This window comes from Heptranchias perlo, chromosome 24 (genome assembly GCF_035084215.1).
Source record: "Heptranchias perlo isolate sHepPer1 chromosome 24, sHepPer1.hap1, whole genome shotgun sequence".
Classification (NCBI taxonomy): Eukaryota; Metazoa; Chordata; class Chondrichthyes; order Hexanchiformes; family Hexanchidae; genus Heptranchias; species Heptranchias perlo.
Window position 1 is genome coordinate 11436131 of NC_090348.1, and position 19274 is coordinate 11455404.

The following is a 19274-nucleotide window of genomic DNA, read 5'->3' on the forward strand; positions in this document are numbered from 1 at the left end:
GAATACAAGGGGGTAGAAATTATGCTACAGCTATACAAAGCCCTAATTAGACCACACCTGGAGTACTGTGTTCAGTTCTGGGCACCGCACCTTAGGCAGGATATATTAGCCTTGGAGGGAGTGCAGTGTAAATTTACTAGAATGATACCTGGACTCCAAGGGTTAAATTACAAGGCGAGATTACACAAACTAGGGTTGTATTTCCTGGAATTTAGAAGATTAAGGGGTGATTTGATTGAAATTTTCAAGATATTAAGGGGAACTGATAGGTTATATAGAGAGAAACTATTTCCACTGGTTAGAGTACAGGGCTAGGGGACATAGCCTAAAAATTAGAGTCAGGACTTTTAGGAGTGAAGTTAGGAAACACTTCTACACGCAAAGGGTGGTAGAAGTTTGGAACTCACTTCCGCAAACAGCAGTTGATGTTAGCTCAATTGTTAATTTTAAATCTGAGATTGATAGATTTTTGTTAACCAAAGGTATTAAGGGATATGGGGCTAAGGCGGGTATATGGAGTTAGGTCACAGATCAGCCATGATCTCATTAAATGGCAGAAAAGGCTCGAGGGGCGAAATGGCCTATTCCTGTTCCTATGTTCCTGACATATGTAAACACCATAAAGAAGAAAAAATGTAAAACAAATTAATGTAGACAACAGCAGTTTACAAGATGAAACAAACACTCAGTGGAGGATTGGGAGAATGCCTCTCCATAGTAGCATCACATAACAATCTTATTCTTTTCGTTTTGGTGCAGCAGTTTTAATCTGCTCCTCAAAGCACTTAAACCGGGCTGAGACCAGTGTCCAGGTGAATCGAACAACTAGGGCAATAGATAGGGCTGTAAACCAAAAAGAGGTGGGGGGGGAAGGATTCAGGTAATGGTAAATTTATAAATTTAAAGAGAAAATTCAAGGTTATAGAGCAGTGGAGCAATTTGGGTAAAGATAAGCAGACTGTGTCAGGAAGGTTAAGAGTTTAACAGTAATAGTGCATCAGTGAATAAGGTTAAATCAGGAAAAAGTTAAAATTAAAGGCGCTTTATTGGAATGCACGAAGCATTCATAACAAGATAGATGAATTAATGGCTCAAATAGAGATAAATGGGTTTGATCTAATAGCTATTGCTGAGACGTGGTTGCAAGGTGACCAAGGTTGGGAACTAAATATTCCAGGGTACTTGATTTTTTGAAAAGACAGACAAAATGGAAAAGGAGTGGTGGTAGCCCTGATAACAAAGGATGACATAAAGACAGTAATGAGAAGGGATCTTGGCTCGGAAGATCAGGAAGTAGAATCAGTATGGGTGGAGATAAGAAATAACAAGGGGCAGAAAATACTGGTGGGAATAGTTTATAGGCCCCCTAATAGTAGTTATAGTGATGGATAGAGTATCAATCAAGGAATAAGAGGAGCTTGTAATAAAGGTAATGCAATAATTGTGGGGGACTTTAATCTTCATATAGACTGGACAAATCAAATTGGCAAAAGTAGTTTGAAGTACGAGTTCATGGAATGCATTTGAGACAGTTTCCTAGAATAATACGTCGTGGAACCAACCAGGTAACAGGCTATTTTAGATCTTGTCTTGTGTAATGAGACAGGGTTAATTTGTAATCTCATAGTAAGGGATCCTCTGGGGCAGAGGGATCATAATATGATAGAATTTCACATTGAGTTCGAAAGTGACGTACTTAAGTCTGAAACTAGAGTCTTAAACTTAAACAAAGCCAATTACATAGGTATAAGGGACGAGTTGGCTAAGGTTGATTGAGAAATTAGATTAAAAGATATGATGGTAGATAAGCAATGGCAAACATTTAAAGAAATATTTCATAATTCTCAATGAATATACATTCCATTGAGGAATAAAAACTCCATAGAAAAAGTGATCCATCCGTGGCTAAGTAAAGAAGTTAAGGATAGTATTAGATTAAAAGAAGAGGCTTATAATGTTGCCAAGAAGAGTAGTAAGCCTGAGGATTGGGAGAGTTTTAGAAACCAGCAAAGGATGACCAAAAAATTGATAAAGAGGGAGAAAATAGAATATGAGAGTGAACTAGCAAAACTATAAAAACAGACTGTAAGAGCTTCGACAAGTATATAAAAAGGAAGAGAGTAGTGAAAGTAAACGTGGGTCCCTTAGAGGCTGAGACAGGAGAAATTATCATGCGTAATAAGGAAATGACAGCGATGTTAAACAAATATTTTGTATCCCGGTGCGGGCTCGATGGGTCGAATGGCCTCCTTCTGTGCTGTAATCATTCTATGATTCTATCTTCATAGTAGAAGACACAAAAAACATACCAGAAATAGTGGGGAACCAAAGGTCCAAGGAGAGTTAACTAAAAGCTAACAAATCCCCTGGACCTGATGGCCCACATCCCACGGTTCTAAAAGAGGTGGCTGCGGAGCTAGTGAATGCATTGGTTGTGATCTTCCAAAATTCCCTAAATTCTAGAACGGTCCCAATGGATTGGAAGGTAGCAAATGTAACACTGCTATTCAAGAAAAGATGGAGAGAGAAAACAGGGAACTACAGGCCAATTAGCCTGACATCAGTAGTCGGGAAAATGCTGGAATCCATTATTAAGGACGTGGTAATGGGGCACTTAGAAAATCGTAATATGATTAGGCAGAGTTAATATGGTTTTATGAAAGGGAAATGGTGTTTGATGACTCTATTAGAGCTTTTTGACGATGTAACTAGCAGGATAGATAAAGGGGAACCAGTGGATGTAGTATATTTTGATTTTCAAAAGGCATTCAATAAGGTGTCACACAAAAGGATGTTACACAGGATTACGGCTCATGGGGTTGGGGGTAATATATTAGCATGGATAGAGGATTGGCTAACAGTCACAATACAGAGAATAGGAATAAATGGGTCATTTTCAGGTTGGCATGCTGTAACTAGTGGGGTGCCGCAAAGATCAGTGCTGGTGCCTCAGCTATTTACAATCTATATTAATGACTTAGATGAAGGGACAGAGTGTAATGTACCTAAGTTTGCTGACAATACAAAGCTAGGTGGGAAAGTAAGCTGTAAGGAGGACACAAGGAGCCTGCAAAGGGATATGGACAGGTTAAGTGAGTGGGCAAGAAGGTGGCAGATGAAGTGTAATGTGGGGAAATGTGAAGTTATTCACTTTGGTAGGAAGAATAGAAAAACAATATTTTTTAAATGGTGAGAAACTATTAAATGTTGGTATTCAGAGGGATTTGGATGTCCTTGTACACAAAGCACAGAAAGTTAACATGCAGGTACAGCAAGCAATTAGGAAGGCAAATGGTATGTTATCCTTTATTGTAAGGAGGTTGGAGTACAAGAGTAAGGAAGTTTTGCTGCAATTGTAGAGGGCTTTGGTGAGATCACACTAGAGTACTGTGCACAGTTTTGGTTTCCTTACCTAAGGAAAGATATAGAGTCATAGAGTTATACAGCACGGATAGAGGCCCTTCGGCCCATCGTGTCCGCGCTGGCCATCAGCCCTGTCTACTCTAATCCCATATTCCAGCATTTGGTCCGTAGCCTTGTATGCTATGGCATTTCAAGTGCTCATCCAAATGCTTCTTGAATGTTGAGGGTTGCTGCCTCCACAACCCTTTCAGGCAGTGAGTTCCAGACTCCAACCACCCTCTGGGTGAAAAAGTTCTTTCTCAAATCCCCTCTAAACCTCCCGCCTTTCACCTTGAATCTATGTCCCCTTGTTCTAGTACCCTCAACGAAGGGAAAAAGCTCCTTAGTATCCATATACTTGCCTTAGAGGCGGTACAAGAAAGGTTCACTAGATTGATTCCTGGAATGAAAGGGTTGTCCTATGAGGAGAGATTGAATAGTATACTCTCTCGAGTTGAGAAGAATGAGAGGTGATCTCATTGAAATATATAAGATTCTGAGAGGGCTTGACAGGGTAGATGCTGAGAGGCTGTTTCCCCTGGCTGGAGAGTCCAGAACTAGGGGGCATAGTCTCAGGAAAAGGGGTCGGCCATTTAGGACTGAGATGAGGAGAAATTTCTTCACTCAGAGGATGTGAGTCTTTGGAATTCTCTACCCCAAAGGGCTGTGGATGCTGAGTCGTTGAGTATATTCAAGTCTGAGATCGATAGATATTTGGACTCTAAGGGAATCAAGGGATATGGGGATCAGGCGGGGAAGTGGAGTTGAGGTCAAAGATCGGTCAAGATCTTATTGAACAATGGAGCAGGCTCGAGGGGCCGTATGGCTTACTCCTGCTCCTATTTCTTATGTTCTATGACTCTAGCTGGAGATCATTTATACTGTTTTGTTGGAGGGTTCCGCTGGTGTCCCACCAGTGTAATGATAGGAGACCATTAGAGCTTGTGTGAGAATGTCAGGACCCATTTTATTAACATCGTGCACTTGCTGAAACCTTGCTGCAGGAGAATCATTTTTGTTCAATTTTTTTGGTGCTTTTTCACTCTCCATCATGCTGCAGCATTACTGCAGGTGCTGTGTCATTTTTATTTTGTACCTTCAACATTCGTGCCCCATTTGGGAACATCACCACCTTTATGAACAAAAAAGACTACCACTTGCTCAATGTCCAGCTCACATATGATGCTGGTCAGTGCACACTATTCAAGCAACTGCCATGAGTCTTTTACTTTACTTCAATCTAACATCCCCCTAATGTTTATTGGTGAAAGATGGAGTCTGGCTGGCTAATCAGACATTAGGATTGCCCTCTGCAGCAGTGACTGGTTCACTTCCTTACTATCCCCACTCGGCACCAATTCAGTGCGGCTCATGCTGCCATCTGCTTTGTGATTGAGGAGGCCATGGGGATTCTGATGGCATGTACCAGGAAGAGGTCATCTCGTTGCCAGCTGCCACACATTCAGACACAGACGACACCTTCACCTAAATAAGATCCCTATTCATTGCAAAATTAGACCCTCTTTGGCAATCGCATCAACTCATTTATTTGTTGGCATGTAATTCTCGCTTCACAACAACTAACGCTCCCACTAGGAAAACATTCCACTACTCCTCCTCGCAGGCATTTTCCCACCTTGCCCAAATCATACCGCACATATCCCATCAGTGATTAAAACCTTTTGAAGGAAAATAAATCTGTGTGCCTTCCTACTTTCTTCATCATCTTGACTCCCTTTGGTGCCTACAATCGCATTCCCTTTCAGTCCGAACCGCTGACTCTTCCTCCTTCCTCCCTTGATGGTAGGAGGTTCTGAGGTGGCTGACTGATGCTTTCCAGCAGGAGACGAGGCACTGAGGGACACTTCTTTCTCTTGTTGTGGGATTTTTATCCACTTTTTAGCAGGCATTGTGAGGTTATGCTGCCTGTCGTCATATGGAATGCAACCCAGGTGTGAGAAAGCAGCCCTTAATGGGAGTGAGAACAGGTGCAAGAAATGAGAACATGGATCTCATGTGAGTCTTTCACTGCTTGCCTTCATGTTGGGCTGTGAATGAAGGAACAGTTTACAGGGAAGGGAGTGTGAAGGGTCTTGTGAATATTTCAGGAATGTAGTGCATGATGTTCAAAATAGGAAGGACAAGGTAAGTGGAACTGTGAAACATGCTTCTAACTTTGCATTGGTTCAAGCTTCTGACATGTAGCAGTTGGAGGTGGTTACCAGGATTGAGTGGGAAATGGATGTGAGGGAACTGTCGCAACACTTGCAGGCAAGGAAGAAATTGGAGCTTAGGGCTGAAGCCAGGATGGAGTGGTGAGTTGGGGGCCTGTGTCATTGTCAGCTTTCAGAGAAAGGAAGCCTGGCAGCAAAGGTGGAGGGAGGGGGCAGTGGGGTGCAGAAGCTGTAGCCTACTTGTGGGTTGCACTATGGCAACAGTGGATGGGATAGGTGATTGGGTTTGGCATTGCTCTGAGTTGGGTGGTGATGACACAGGGGTCTGTTTATGCTCCCCAACCTTTTGCTGTGCTGCAACAACCCCCCTTCCGCGTTCCACATCTGGACTTTCCACTGTGCTCCACCCCTAAAGCCTGTGGGGATGAAAGTTTATTTCCATTGGCGGTAGGGATTCTAAGTGAAATTTTGAATGTTGTGAAAGGTGGGTCAGGTGACTAACTTAACAGCGAGTTATTTGGTTACTGTGATGGAAGATGAAGGGATTCAATGCATGTCATATACATAGATTTTCAGAAGGTATGCAATAAAGTTCTGCACAAGAGTTAACTAGCTAAAATTGAGATGCATGAAATTGGAGGCAAACTTTTGGCTTGAAATAGGAAATTAGCTGGGAGATAGGGTGCACAGAGGTGGGATAAAACATATAACCTTGAATGGGTGGGCAGTGACAAGTGGTGTCCCCAATGGATCAATACAGGGGCTCCAATTTTTCACTCCATATAAATGTACTGAATTTGAGAATAAAGGGAGTATATCCAAACTTACAGGTAATACAGGTAAATTGTGAAGGAGGGTGAAAAATTACAAAAGGACATAGAGGGGTGAATTTTTCCATGGGGCTCTTCACTGTGGAAGATCCGCAGTAATGGAGCAAACTACGTTTACGCCAATTCTCTGGGATTTCTGCGAATCTTCCGGAAACATTGCAGCACCCCCTTAGTACTGCACTGAAGTGTCAGCCTGGATGATGAGCTTAAATCTCTGGAGTGGGACTTGAACCCACAACCTTCTGACTCAGAGGCGCGAGCACTACCACTGAGCCAAGGCGTCTATTGATAATGGAAGTGTCATGGATGTTGTTTATATGGATTTTCAAAGAGCGTTTAATAAGGTGCTGCATAGAGGCTTGTTGCTAAAATTTAAGGAACATGGTATTAAAGTATTACACGGAGTGTCACCATGTGGGATCAGAAGTCAGTGCGGGAAGCATTGCCATATGTATATATGTATAAAATAAATAATATATCAAAATTTATAGACAGATATTAAATGACATTTAATGTGAAGAGATGCACGTTGATATATTTTGGGAGGAAGAATAAGGAGAGGACATATACACAAAATAGTGAGACTTTGAAAGAAGTTGAGAAGCAGAAAGGCTTCAATACACAAATCTTTAAAAGTAGGAGGACAAGTTGATAAAGCTGGTCTATTAAATAAAAAAACAGATGGGATCCTTGATTTTGTAAATATTGGTAGAGTATATAAGCAAAGAGGTAATGCTAAATCTGTACAAATCATTGGTTAGGCCTCAGTTAGAATATTGTGTCTTACTTTAGATGACAGAGAAGGTGCAGAATCGATTCACTAAGATGATACCAGGGATGAGCAGCTTTAGTAACATGGAGAGACTTGAGAAACTGGGGGTCTTTTCAACAGAACAAAGATGGTTACAAGGAGAACTGATGGGTGTGTTCAAGGTGCAATGGACTGAATGGCCTCCTTCTGAGCTGTGAAATTCTATAAATTTCACCAGAAACTCCTAGCCACAGAGCTGTCAATTGAAGGACTATGGTCAGTCATTGATCCTGACCCTTCCCACAGGACTTAGATACAGCTGCCAATCAAAATCCAGACTGGTTTTGATTCTATGAACTATCCTGTACTGGAACTTGTGAAGACTTGTCAGAACAAAAAACGCTCACAGATTAGCACTTTTAATTGCATGGATTGCAATATTCAAATCTAGACAATGCTTATGGAGACTTCTCGGAGCAGCCCTTTAGTTCAGAAACATAGAAATGAAAAGCTTGGCTGTTTAAACAATTAACATATTAAACACTTATTATTTGTCAGAAACCAGCTGTAGAAATATGTTAAAAGGCTAACTGTTTTGTATGTTAACCTAAGTTTTTATCTGTGGCTACTGGTAATCAAGAATTAAAATCAATTGATTTTAGATATAGAAATTTATGCAGCTTCCTACATACAATTGTGTAATTTGTTACATCTAGCTGGGTGCATTAGATGTTACTAATTTTATGTATCGTATATAGTTATAACATAAATATGTAAAGCAATATATTATGTATTTGCTATATTTCTGATGCTTTTCTATTGTTTCTAATTGTATAATAAGGCACAGCAGTGCCTGAGTGACATTTATTTATTTTTGTAACTCTAGTCAGCGAGGACACAGATTGAGATATCTAATTGTATTAAGCGAGTGACCCATTTTTAAATTTTTTTTTAATCTATGAGGAATCGCATGGGAGATCCACAAATCAATAAATACTTATAATTATAGTTACAATTGAAAATTAACCATTCCACTCATGAATGTTATAAAGGCTGATTCTGCAATCCCTTGCTCCGAACTCGAGTCGCACTCACAGCGAGAATCATAGAATGGTTACAGCACAGAAGGAGGCCATTCGGTCCATCAAGCCCGGGCTCTCTCTAAGAGCAATCCAGCTAATCCCACTTCCCCCTCTCTTTCCCTGTAGCCCTGCAAATTTTTTCCCTTCAAGTCTTATCCAATTCCCTTTTGAAAGCCACAATTGAATCTGCCTCCACCACTCCCTCAGGCAGCAGGCAGTGCATTCCAGATCATAACCACTCGCTGCGTAAAAAAGTTTTTCCTCATGTTGCCTTTGGTTCTTTTGCCAATCACCATAAATCTGAGTCCTCTGGTTCTTGACCCTTCCACCAACAGGAACAGTTTCTCTCTATTTACTCTGTCTAGACCCCTCATGATTTTGAACACCTCTACCAAATCTCCTCTCAACTTTCTCTGCTCTAAGGAAAACAACCCCAGCTTCTCCAGTCTATCAATGTAACTGAAGCCCTTCATCCCTGGAACCATTCTAGTAAATCTTTTCTGCACCCTCTCTAAAGCCTTCACATCCTTCCTAAAGTGCGGTGCCCAGAATTGGACACAATACTCCAGTTATGGCTGAACCAGTATTTCATAAAGGTTAATCATAACTTCCTTGCTTTTGTACTTTATGCCTCTATTTATAAAGCCCAATATCCCGTATGCTTTTTTAACCGCTTTCTCAACCTGCCCTGCCACGTTCAATGATTTGTGCACATATACCCCCAGGTCTCTTTGTTCCTGCACCCACTTTAGAATTGCACCATTTAGTTTATATTGCCTCTCCTCATTCTTCCTACCGAAATTTATCACTTCACACTTCTCTGCGTTAAATTTCATCTTCCACATGTAGGAAACATAGGAACATAGGAACAGGAGTAGGCCATTCAGCCCCTCGTGCCTGCTCCGCCATTTGATACGATCATGGCTGATCTGTGATCTAGCTCCATATACCTGCCTTTGGCACATATCCCTTAATACCTTTGATTGCCAAAAAGCTATCTATCTCAGATTTAAATTTAGCGATTGAGCTAGTGTCAATTGCCATTTGCGGCAGAGAGTTCCAAACTTCTACCACCCTTTGTGTGTAGAAATGTTTTCTAATCTCGCTCCTGAAAGGACTGGCTCTAATTTTTAGACTGTGCCCCCTACTCCTAGAATCCCCAACCAGCGGAAATAGTTTCTCTCTATCCACCCTATCCGTTTCCCTTGATATCTTATAAACTTCGATCAGATCACCCCTTAACCTTCGAAACTCCAGAGAATACAACCCCAATTTGTGTAATCTCTCCTCGTAACTTAACCGTTGAAGTCCGGGTATCATTCTAGTAAACCTATGCTGCACTCCCTCCAATGCCAATATGTCCTTCCAAAGGTGCGGTGCCCAGAACTGCTCACAGTACTCCAGGTGCGGTCTAACCAGGGTTTTGTATAGCTGCAGCATAACTTCTGCCCCCTTGCACTCTAGTCCTCTAGATATAAAGGCCAGCATTCCATTAGCCTTATTGATTATTTTCTGCACCTGTTCATGACACTTCAATGATCTATGTACCTGAACCCTTAGGTCCCTTTGGACATCCACTGTTTATAACTTTTTACCATTTAGAAAGTACCCTGTTCTATCTGCCCATTCCACCAGCCTGTCTATAACCTCTTGAAGTCTATCACTATCCTCCTCACTGTTTACTAAACTTCCAAGTTTTGTGTCATCTGCAAATTTTGAAATTGTGCCCTGTACATCCAAGTCCAAGTCATTAATATATATCAAGAAAAGCAGTGATCCTAGTACCGACCCCTGGGGAACACTACTGTACACCTCCCTCCAGTCCGAAAAACAACCGTTCACCACTACTCTCTGTTTCCTGTCACTTAGCCAATTTTGTATCCATGCTGCCAGTGCCCCTTTTTTCCATAGGCTTCAACTTTTTTGACAAGCCTATAATGTGGCACTTTATCAAACGCCTTTTGGAAGTCCATATACGCCACATCAATTGTATTGCCCTCATCAAACCTGTCTGTTACCTCATCAAAAAACTCAATCACGTTAGTTGAACACGATTTGCCTTTAACACAGAAGCCTGAGATTTTCCATTCACTTAATGTGAGTGGGTAGAAAATAAAGGTGTGCACCCACAATATGCTCCCTGCAAGTGTAGCTCCCTGCCAGGTGCATGGGATCACAGAATTGGCTGTATCGACCAATGTGACATTTTTATACAACTGTTGATTTAAAAGACCAAATGCAACTTGTATTTAATCAAATGTTATCTGTGTGAACAGTTTTAAGCATTACTACAGATAATTGGACAATTTAAAACTGTTTTAATTAAGATTTAAATGACAAAATTCTTCCTTGGCTCCCCCTGTGCCCAGTTCATTCCTCATTACCCTCTAATGAGTAGTTATTATTTTCATGTTTAGAGCTCTCTTGCTTATTTTAATCTTAATCTTAATTATTTTCAACCGACTCCAGCCCGAGCTTTAATTTCCTTAATGAGACCCTCAGCCATGTACTATAATTAAACTCTCTGTGCCTGAAATCCTTCCTTCAGTTACCCCGTAGTGTGGACTCCATGATTTGCTGCCCCCTCCTCCTCTTGTTAGTCCCTGTAGCTCTGAAGGAATAGCGAGCGAGAATCTATACTGAATCAGAGCCATGTTGGCTCTGGTTGCAGCTTGTACAATCATCGCCCATTCTTGCTTGTAACCTTGTTTCAATCTTCCCCTTAGCATATGTTGGTTCAACTTCCTCATTTTGTTCACTAATTTAGTTAGTGAATTCTATTTGTTATTTGTAGATAGCCTGCCTGGGAAAGTAAAGACTCCTCTAGCCAACCTCGTTCATTCATGGGAGCTCTTGTAATTTGTCTATCCTGCCTTCTCGTGATCAATGAGTAATAAATTAGGGAAGATTGTGAGTCACCTGCTTAATAATGGCTTCTGTGATTGATTTTTTTTAAAGCAGAGGTAGTTACACTTTCACATGGTCAGTTAGTGGAACCCATTCAGGATCAATAGGAACAATAGTCAGCCTCCTAGTTTGTCTCCTAATTAGAGGTGCGTACTTGTAATCAATAGGTAGAGTACCTGGAGAAATAGAATTCTTCACTCGGTCATTGGTTCCTGCTTGTAAACAATAGGGTGAAACATGGGGAAAGGGGGAATTTTGGTGGAAATCTCTTTCTTAGAATGTTCCTGGTGACAATCAAGCCACTCCTTTATTGGTGTTCTTCCTTTTAAATAAGGTTTTTTAAAAAATCATTCCCGGGATGTGGGCAAGGCCGGCATTTATTGCCTATCTCTAGTTGCCCCTGAGAAGGTGGTGGTGGGCCTTCTTCTTGAACTGCTGCAATCCATGTGCCCCGAAGGTGCTCCCACAGTGCTGTTAGGTAGGGAGTCACAGGATTTTGACCCAGCGATAATGAAGGAACGGTGATATATGTCCAAGTCAGGGTGGTGTGTGACTTGGAGGTGGTGTTGTTCCCATGCACCTGCTGCTCTTGTTCTTCTCGGTGGTAGAAGGGGGTGGGTTTGGTAGGTCCTGCCGAAGAAATTGCACACAGGATTGACATATGCATTGGATGCTGTATGTAGCCGTGTAAATTTAAATAGAGGCATGCTGAATACAAAACTTCTCTTCCAAAAACAAAACTTTTCTACGGGAACAATCTACATGTCTGTTTCTGCTTCTCAAATGCAGGGTTGTTTAATTGTGAATGTGCCTTATGAGATCAGTGCTTGGGTGTGGATAGGCTGGCATAAAAATGATCCAAAACAGAAAATATGATTTAAAAAAAAACACATAATTATTCTAAATTTGCCATCTTCAATTTTTCAAAGAAAATTTATTGCTTGTCCAATCAAAAAATTGGGATGCTCCTTTAAAGCACCAGATTAATGATTTGCAGCCAAACTGGTCATTCACAGATGTAGCCACAACTTCCTGTTTCATAGAATCATAGAAAATTTACAGCACAGAAGGAGGCCATTGGGCCCGTCGTGTCCACATGGCCGAAAATGAGCCACCCAGCCTAATCCCACTTTCCAGCACTTGGTCCGTAGCCTTGTAGGTCACGGCTGTTCAGGTGCACATCCAGGTACTTTTTAAATGAGTTGAGGTCTGCCTCTACCACCCTTTTAGGCAATGAGTTCCAGACCCCTATCACCCTCTGAGTGAAAACATTTTTCCTCAGCTGCCCTCTAATCCTTCTACCAATCACTTTAAATCTATGCCTCCTGATTATTGACCTCTCTGCTAAGGGAAATACGTCCTTCCTATCTACTCTATCTAGGCCCCTCATAATTTCGTACACCTCAATTAAATCAGCCCTCAGCTTCCTCTGTTCCAAAGAGAACAACCCCAGCCTATCTAATCTTTCCTCATAGCTAAAATTCTCCAGTCCTGGCAACATCCTTGTAAATCTCTTCTGTGCAATTATATCCTTCCTGTAATGTGGTGACCAGAACTGTACACAGTACTCAAACTGTGGCCTAACCAGTGTTTTATACAGTTCCAGCATAACCTTCCTGCTCTTATATTCTATGCCTCGGCTAATAAAGGAAAGTATCCCATATGCTTTCTTAACCACCTTATCTACCTGTCCTGCTACCTTCAGGGATCTGTGGACATGCACTCCAAGGTCCATCACTTCCTCTACACTTTTCAGCATCCTCCCATTTATTGTGTACTCCCTTGCCTTGTTTGCCCTCCTCAAATGCATTACCTCACACTTTGCTGGATTGAATTCCATTTGCCACTTTTGTGCCCACCTGACCATTCCATTGATATCTTCCTGCAGTCTACAGCTTTCCTCCTCACTATCAACCACACAGCCAATTATTTTTAAGCTCTACATTCGCAGCCAGTATTGTACGCCCCAATTGCAAGTCATGAACATCCATCTATATAATATATTATGTTACCTACATCATATGCTTCATTGAAATCTGCTATGGAAACATTTTCTATGGAAAGTCCAGTGTTAAAATGTTCATAATTACCTGTTACACTTACCTGTAACTATTATCTATCATGCCACGAGGTGGCCCTGCATTACCTATTATCTTTTCTCCACAAATCACAGAAAAAGCTTTCAGAAAAAAAATTATATTGCCATTTTTTTCTCAGCAACTGAAATTTCTAATGCCCAAAATGAGGTTTTAAACAAAATAAAAACATATAATTCAAAATAAAATTATTAAATTCCACAATTGAATAGTCTTTGCTTTTTTAATACCTTTATTTAAATTTTTACTTCAATGCTTCAGCATGGCTCAGAAGCCTGAGCTTTGGGAGGAAAGATTTACTTTACAACAGCTGAAAGAGAGCTTTCAGCCACATCTGTGTGTTCTCAACATATGAACTTTGCAGAATTTTCCAACATGTAATTTGTGCATCAACAGGACTTGAAGGGTGGCTGTGTCCTCATCTTGTGAGGATTTGAGAGCTTTGTCGCTTTATCCAAAAGACTTTGAAAGAAACTGCAGATTGAATTTTCAAAGCTTTTATTTCAGGCAAGTGATGACACTTAGATAAATGTGTTAACAATTGTATTTTCTCTTCTGGACTATTCAGAGACAAACAACACCTGTGAGAGGCAGTATCTGTAACAGCAGCACCAAGTAAAAGAGATTGTTTATTGAGTGGTTTTTTTCAGTCAATCACCTACTTATTTTTGGTTGTATTTCTTCAATTGAAAAATCTCTTGCTTATGAACCATTTTTGAGACTTGAGGAAATTTATTTTTAGATAAAAACTCGGAAACGATATAAATAATAACCTTTTGAGTCTTTTATCAGTTAGTTGTGGAAATTTACATTTGTAAAGATTGTATAAGTTGGCAAACTCACTAGAAGTGTATTGGAGAGGAAATTTTCCAGGCTGTGCTCTGCTTTCTGGCAGCATTCCTGGCTCAGAATGACACCATGCTAAACGTCACAACCCCAGTCCAGATCCCAGACTAAATATGAGCATCATCAGTTACTTAAAAACAATTCACTCTTGGCAACCTGCAGCTTTTGCAGTGCGTTTGATATTTTTGTATTCCTTAGTATTAAGAAGAACTAGCATTCCTATAACACATTATCACTATGCTTTGTAACCAATTAATTTTTGAAGTCCAGTCACTGTTGTTATGTAGGCAAGTGCAGCAGCCAATCTGCCCACTGCAAGGTTCCACAGAAAACAAATATATAAGCAGGTAATTTTCATTGACATATTATGACTCCAGCTTCTTCTAAGTTACCTCAGGGGGCATCAGCAAAATTAGTCAATCTGCACTGCACAGATGCACTAAACATGTCATTGATGCATTTTTCACCAGAGCAAATTCCTTCATCGGTTTCCACATTTAAAAAAAAACAGCGCAAGAATGAGAGGGCAATGTAAAGTCTCAGGCAATTTGATAGTGCCCATGCAGCCATCTGAGTGTCCAAGCACGACATTCATGAATTGCAAGGATTTGCACTCCATCAGTAACCGCTGCAGTGGGCAGATTGGCTGCTGCACTTGCCTACATAACAACAGTGACTGGACTTCAAAAATTAATTGGTTACAAAGCATAGTGATAATGTGTTATAGGAATGCTAGTTCTTCTTAATACTAAGGAATACAAAAATATCAAACGCACTGCAGAGGCTGCAGATTGCCAAGAGTGAATTTTGTTTTTAAGTAACTGATGTTGCCACATTGCTCCATGACGGGTTCCGGTAAGTGGCCATGCATAAATGCAGGTAGTGGACCTCTCCACTGCTGACACAGTCACCACCTGACCTTCCAGAGTATTATGCACAATATCAAGTGAGTACATAAGACATTCGTGCTCAGATTAGAGACTGCCTTTACATTCATAGAAACATAGAAAATAGGAGCAGGAGTAGGCCATTTGGCCCTTCGAGCCTGCTCCGCCATTCAATATGATCATGGCTGATCCTCTATCTCAATACCATATTCCCACTCTCTCCCCATACCCCTTGATGCCTTTTGTGTCTAAAAATCTATTTAGCTCCTTCTTAAATATATTCAGTGACTTGGCCTCCACAACCTTCTGTGGTAGAGAATTCCACAGGTTCACCACTCTCTGAGTGAAGAAATTTCTCCTCATCTCAGTCCTAAATGTCCTAGCCCGTATCTTGAGACTGTGACCCCTCGTTCCAGACCCCCAGCCAGGGGAAATATCCTCCCTGCATCCAGTCTGTCTAGCCCTGTCAGAATTTTATATGTTTCAATGAGATCCCCTCTCATTCTTCTAAACTCTAATGAATACAGGCCGAGTCGACTCAATCTCTCCTCATACAACAGCCCTGCCATCCCAGGGATCAGTCTGGTAAACCTTCGCTGCACTCCCTCTATGGCAAGTATATCCTTTCTTAAGTAAGGAAACCAAAACTGCACACAATACTCCAGGTGTGGTCTCACCAAGGCCCTGTATAACTGCAGTAAGACATCCTTGCTCCTATACTCAAATCCTCTTGCAGTGAAGGCCAACATACCATCTGCCTTCCTAACTGCTTGCTGCACCTGCATGTTTGCTTTCAGTGACTGGTGTACAAGGACACCCCAGGTCCCTTTGTATATCAACATTCCCCAGTCTATCACCATTTAAATAATACTCTGCCTTTCTGTTTTCCTTCTGAAGTGGATAACTTCACATTTATCCACATTATACTGCATCTGCCATGTATTTCCCCACTCACTCAACTTGTCTAAATCACCTTGAAGCGTCTTCGCCTCCTCCTCACAGCTCTCGATCCCACCTAGTTTTGTGTTGTCAGCAAACTTGGAAATATTACATTTGGTTCCCTCATCCAAATCATTGATATATATTGTGAATAGCTGGGGCCCAAGCACTGATCCCTGCGGTACCCCACTAGTCACTGCTTGCCACCCCGAAAAAGAAACATTTATTCCTAGTCTCTGTTTCCTGTCTGTTAACCAATTGTCAATCCATGCCAGTATATTACCATCAATGTCATGTGCTTTAATTTTGCACACTAACCTCTTACGTGGGATTTTATCAAAGGCTCTGTGTGTCCAAATCTTTGGACTCTGCAGCTGAGATTCCTGCTCCTCTGCATTTTTCTGTTCACTCCTGCTCTGTGATTCAATCAGTGGTCCCTTCTACAACAGACTATCTAAACCCGCCCCTCCCCAACCGCTGGGGTGAATTTACCTGCGCTAATGCTTATGACGTGGAGTAAATGGCACAGGTTCCTGTGAAGTTCTGGCTTCTTCCATTTCAGTGGGAGCTCAAGCTGTTTCTGCGGACTCACCTACAGAAATGGAGGGGGAACGTATGTTCGAATGCTGGCTGCAAGACACCCCTTAAAACATTACTTACATGGCAACACACTGCGTGTCATTCCGTGTTGAAATGTATGCCTTTTGTGAGAGTAAGTAAGTGAGTCAACTCACTCCATTGTTCCCACCCATAAGCCAACTCCTCCAGTTCCCCACATTAGCTCTGAATGCCCATCTCTCTCTAGTTTCTCCCCTTATTCACTCCTCCTTCTCCAAATTCATCTCTTCTGAGACTTCCTGCTCCCTCAACCCATTCCCACTAAACTTCTGACCACCTAACTTCCCTTCTTGGCCCCCATGTGAGTTGACATTTTAAATGGTTCCATCTCTCCAGGTACAGTCCCTTCGCTTTTGAAACCGCCATCATCACCTCCTCCTCAAGAAACTCCTCCTTGACCCCTCTTCTTCTAAATTACCACCTCCTCTCCAAGTTCCCTTGCCTCTCCAAGGTCCTCAAATAGGTTGTCACCTCCCATTGAGCAATCTAGGTCAGGAGCTGAAAATTAACATTAAATTAGGGCCAAGATTCAAAGATCTGGTGGGCTATGAGTAAGATATACAGGTGCGAATCCTATGGTCCACTGTTTTGGCTTCAATACACAGTTGCACGAAAATCTACCCTCTAATTTAAAAGAGTGTGCAACGGGGAATGTTTGCAAAATCATAGAAATTATAGCACAGAAGGAGGTCATTTAGCCCATCGTGCCTGTGGCGATGCTCGCTCTTCAACTGGAGCTATCTACTCTAATCCCATTGTTGAAATATGGATTATATCACAAGCATGTAGCAGACCAAACTTATGAGCAAGTAACCTTCAAATGAGTTCTACACATTTTCCATACGTGTCTAAAAGACCAATAGCTCATCAGTTCCTATCAAGTATTCTCTATGCACTCGATACCTGTGGTGGTCAAAATCCATAGAAAACTGGTACCCCCAGGCAAGCATAGTATTGGTCAGGCTATTAAATTGCAAAATTTAAACCCTAGCTAGCTTCTAGTTATAGCATGCGGATATTATTATCTGCTATGTTCTTCACATGTTATTAAAAACATATTAAAATCTACATTTTCAGCATGGGGGATTGGTGAACATTTCACCATCACAGGAATGAAACTTAACCCTGATTGCACTGAGACCCAGTGCTATAATCTAGTCATAGCAATCAAAGCCACACAGGCAGATTACAGGAGCTGTCTGTGTATACCAGTCTTCTTTTTTTAAAAGAAGTGATGTGCTTGCATGCAAGACATGTGTGCACCTGTCAGATGTACAATTTTCTGAGTGTTTACAAACAAGTGTTTTTTAATGGAACAGTAAAACTGCATTGTGAATGAACAAACAGTAGGTGGTACATAAAGGATGTGACAGAAGATTCGAAGAATTGCATGATATAGAATCATAGAAAGGTTACAGCACGGAAGGAAGCTATTTAGCCCATCGAGTCCACGCCGACTCTATGCAAGAGCAATCCAGCTAGTCCCATTCCCCCGCCCTATCCCCATAGCCCTGCAATTTTTTTTCTTTCAAGTACTTATCCAGTTCCCTTTTGAAGACCATGATTGAATCTGCCTCCACCACCCCCTCAGGCAGTGTATTCCAGATCCTAGCCACTCGCTGTGTAAAAAAGTTTTTTCTCATGTCACTTTTGGTTCTTTTGCCAATCACCTTAAATCTATGTCCTCTGGTTCTTGACCCTTCCACCAATGGAAACAGTTTCTCTCTATCTACTCTGTCTAGACTCTTCATGATTTTGAATACCTCTATCAAATCTGCTCGCAACCGTCTCTGTTCCAAGGACAACAACCCCAGCTTCTCCAGTCTATCCACGTAAATAAAGTCCCTCATCCCTGGAATCATTCTAGTAAATCTCTTCTGCACCCTCTCTAAGGCCTTCACATCTTTCCTAAAGTGCGATGCCCAGAACTGGACACAATACTCGAGTTGTGGCAGAACCAGTGTTTTATAAAGGTTTATCATGACTTCCATACTTTTGTACTCTATGTCTCTATTTATAAAGCCCAGGATCCCGTATGCTTTTTTAACCACTTTCTCTACCTGCCCAGCCACCTTCAATGATTTGTGCACATATGCCCCCCAGATCTCTCTGTTCCTGTACCCCTTTTAGAGTTGTGCCCTCTAGTTTATATTGCCTCTCCTCGTTCTTCCTACCGAAATGTAGCACTTCGCATTTTTCTGGATTAAATTTCATCTGCCACGTGTCCACCCATGCCACCAGCCTGTCTATATCCTCTTGAAGTCTATCACTATCCACCTCACTGTTTACTACCCTTCCAAGTTTTGTGTCATCTGCAAATTTTGAAATTGTACCCTGTACACCCAAGTCCAAGTCATTAATATATATCAAGAAAAGCAGTGGTCCCAGCACCGACCCCTAGGGAACACCACAGTACACCTCCCTCCAGTCTGAAAAACAACCGTTCACCACTACTCTCTGTTTCCTGTCCCTTAGCCAATTCTGTATCCATGTTGCTACTGCCCCCTTTATTCCATCGGCCGCAATCTTGATGATAAGCCTACCATTCGGCACTTTATCAAATGCTTTTTGAAAGTTCATATACCACCACATCAACTGCATTGCCCTCATCTACCCTCTCTGTTACCTCATCAAAAACTCTATCAGGTTAGTTGAACACGATTTGCCTTTAGCAAATCCATGCTGACTTTCCCATATCAATCCACACTCGTCCAAGTGACTTTTAATTCTGTCCCAGATTAT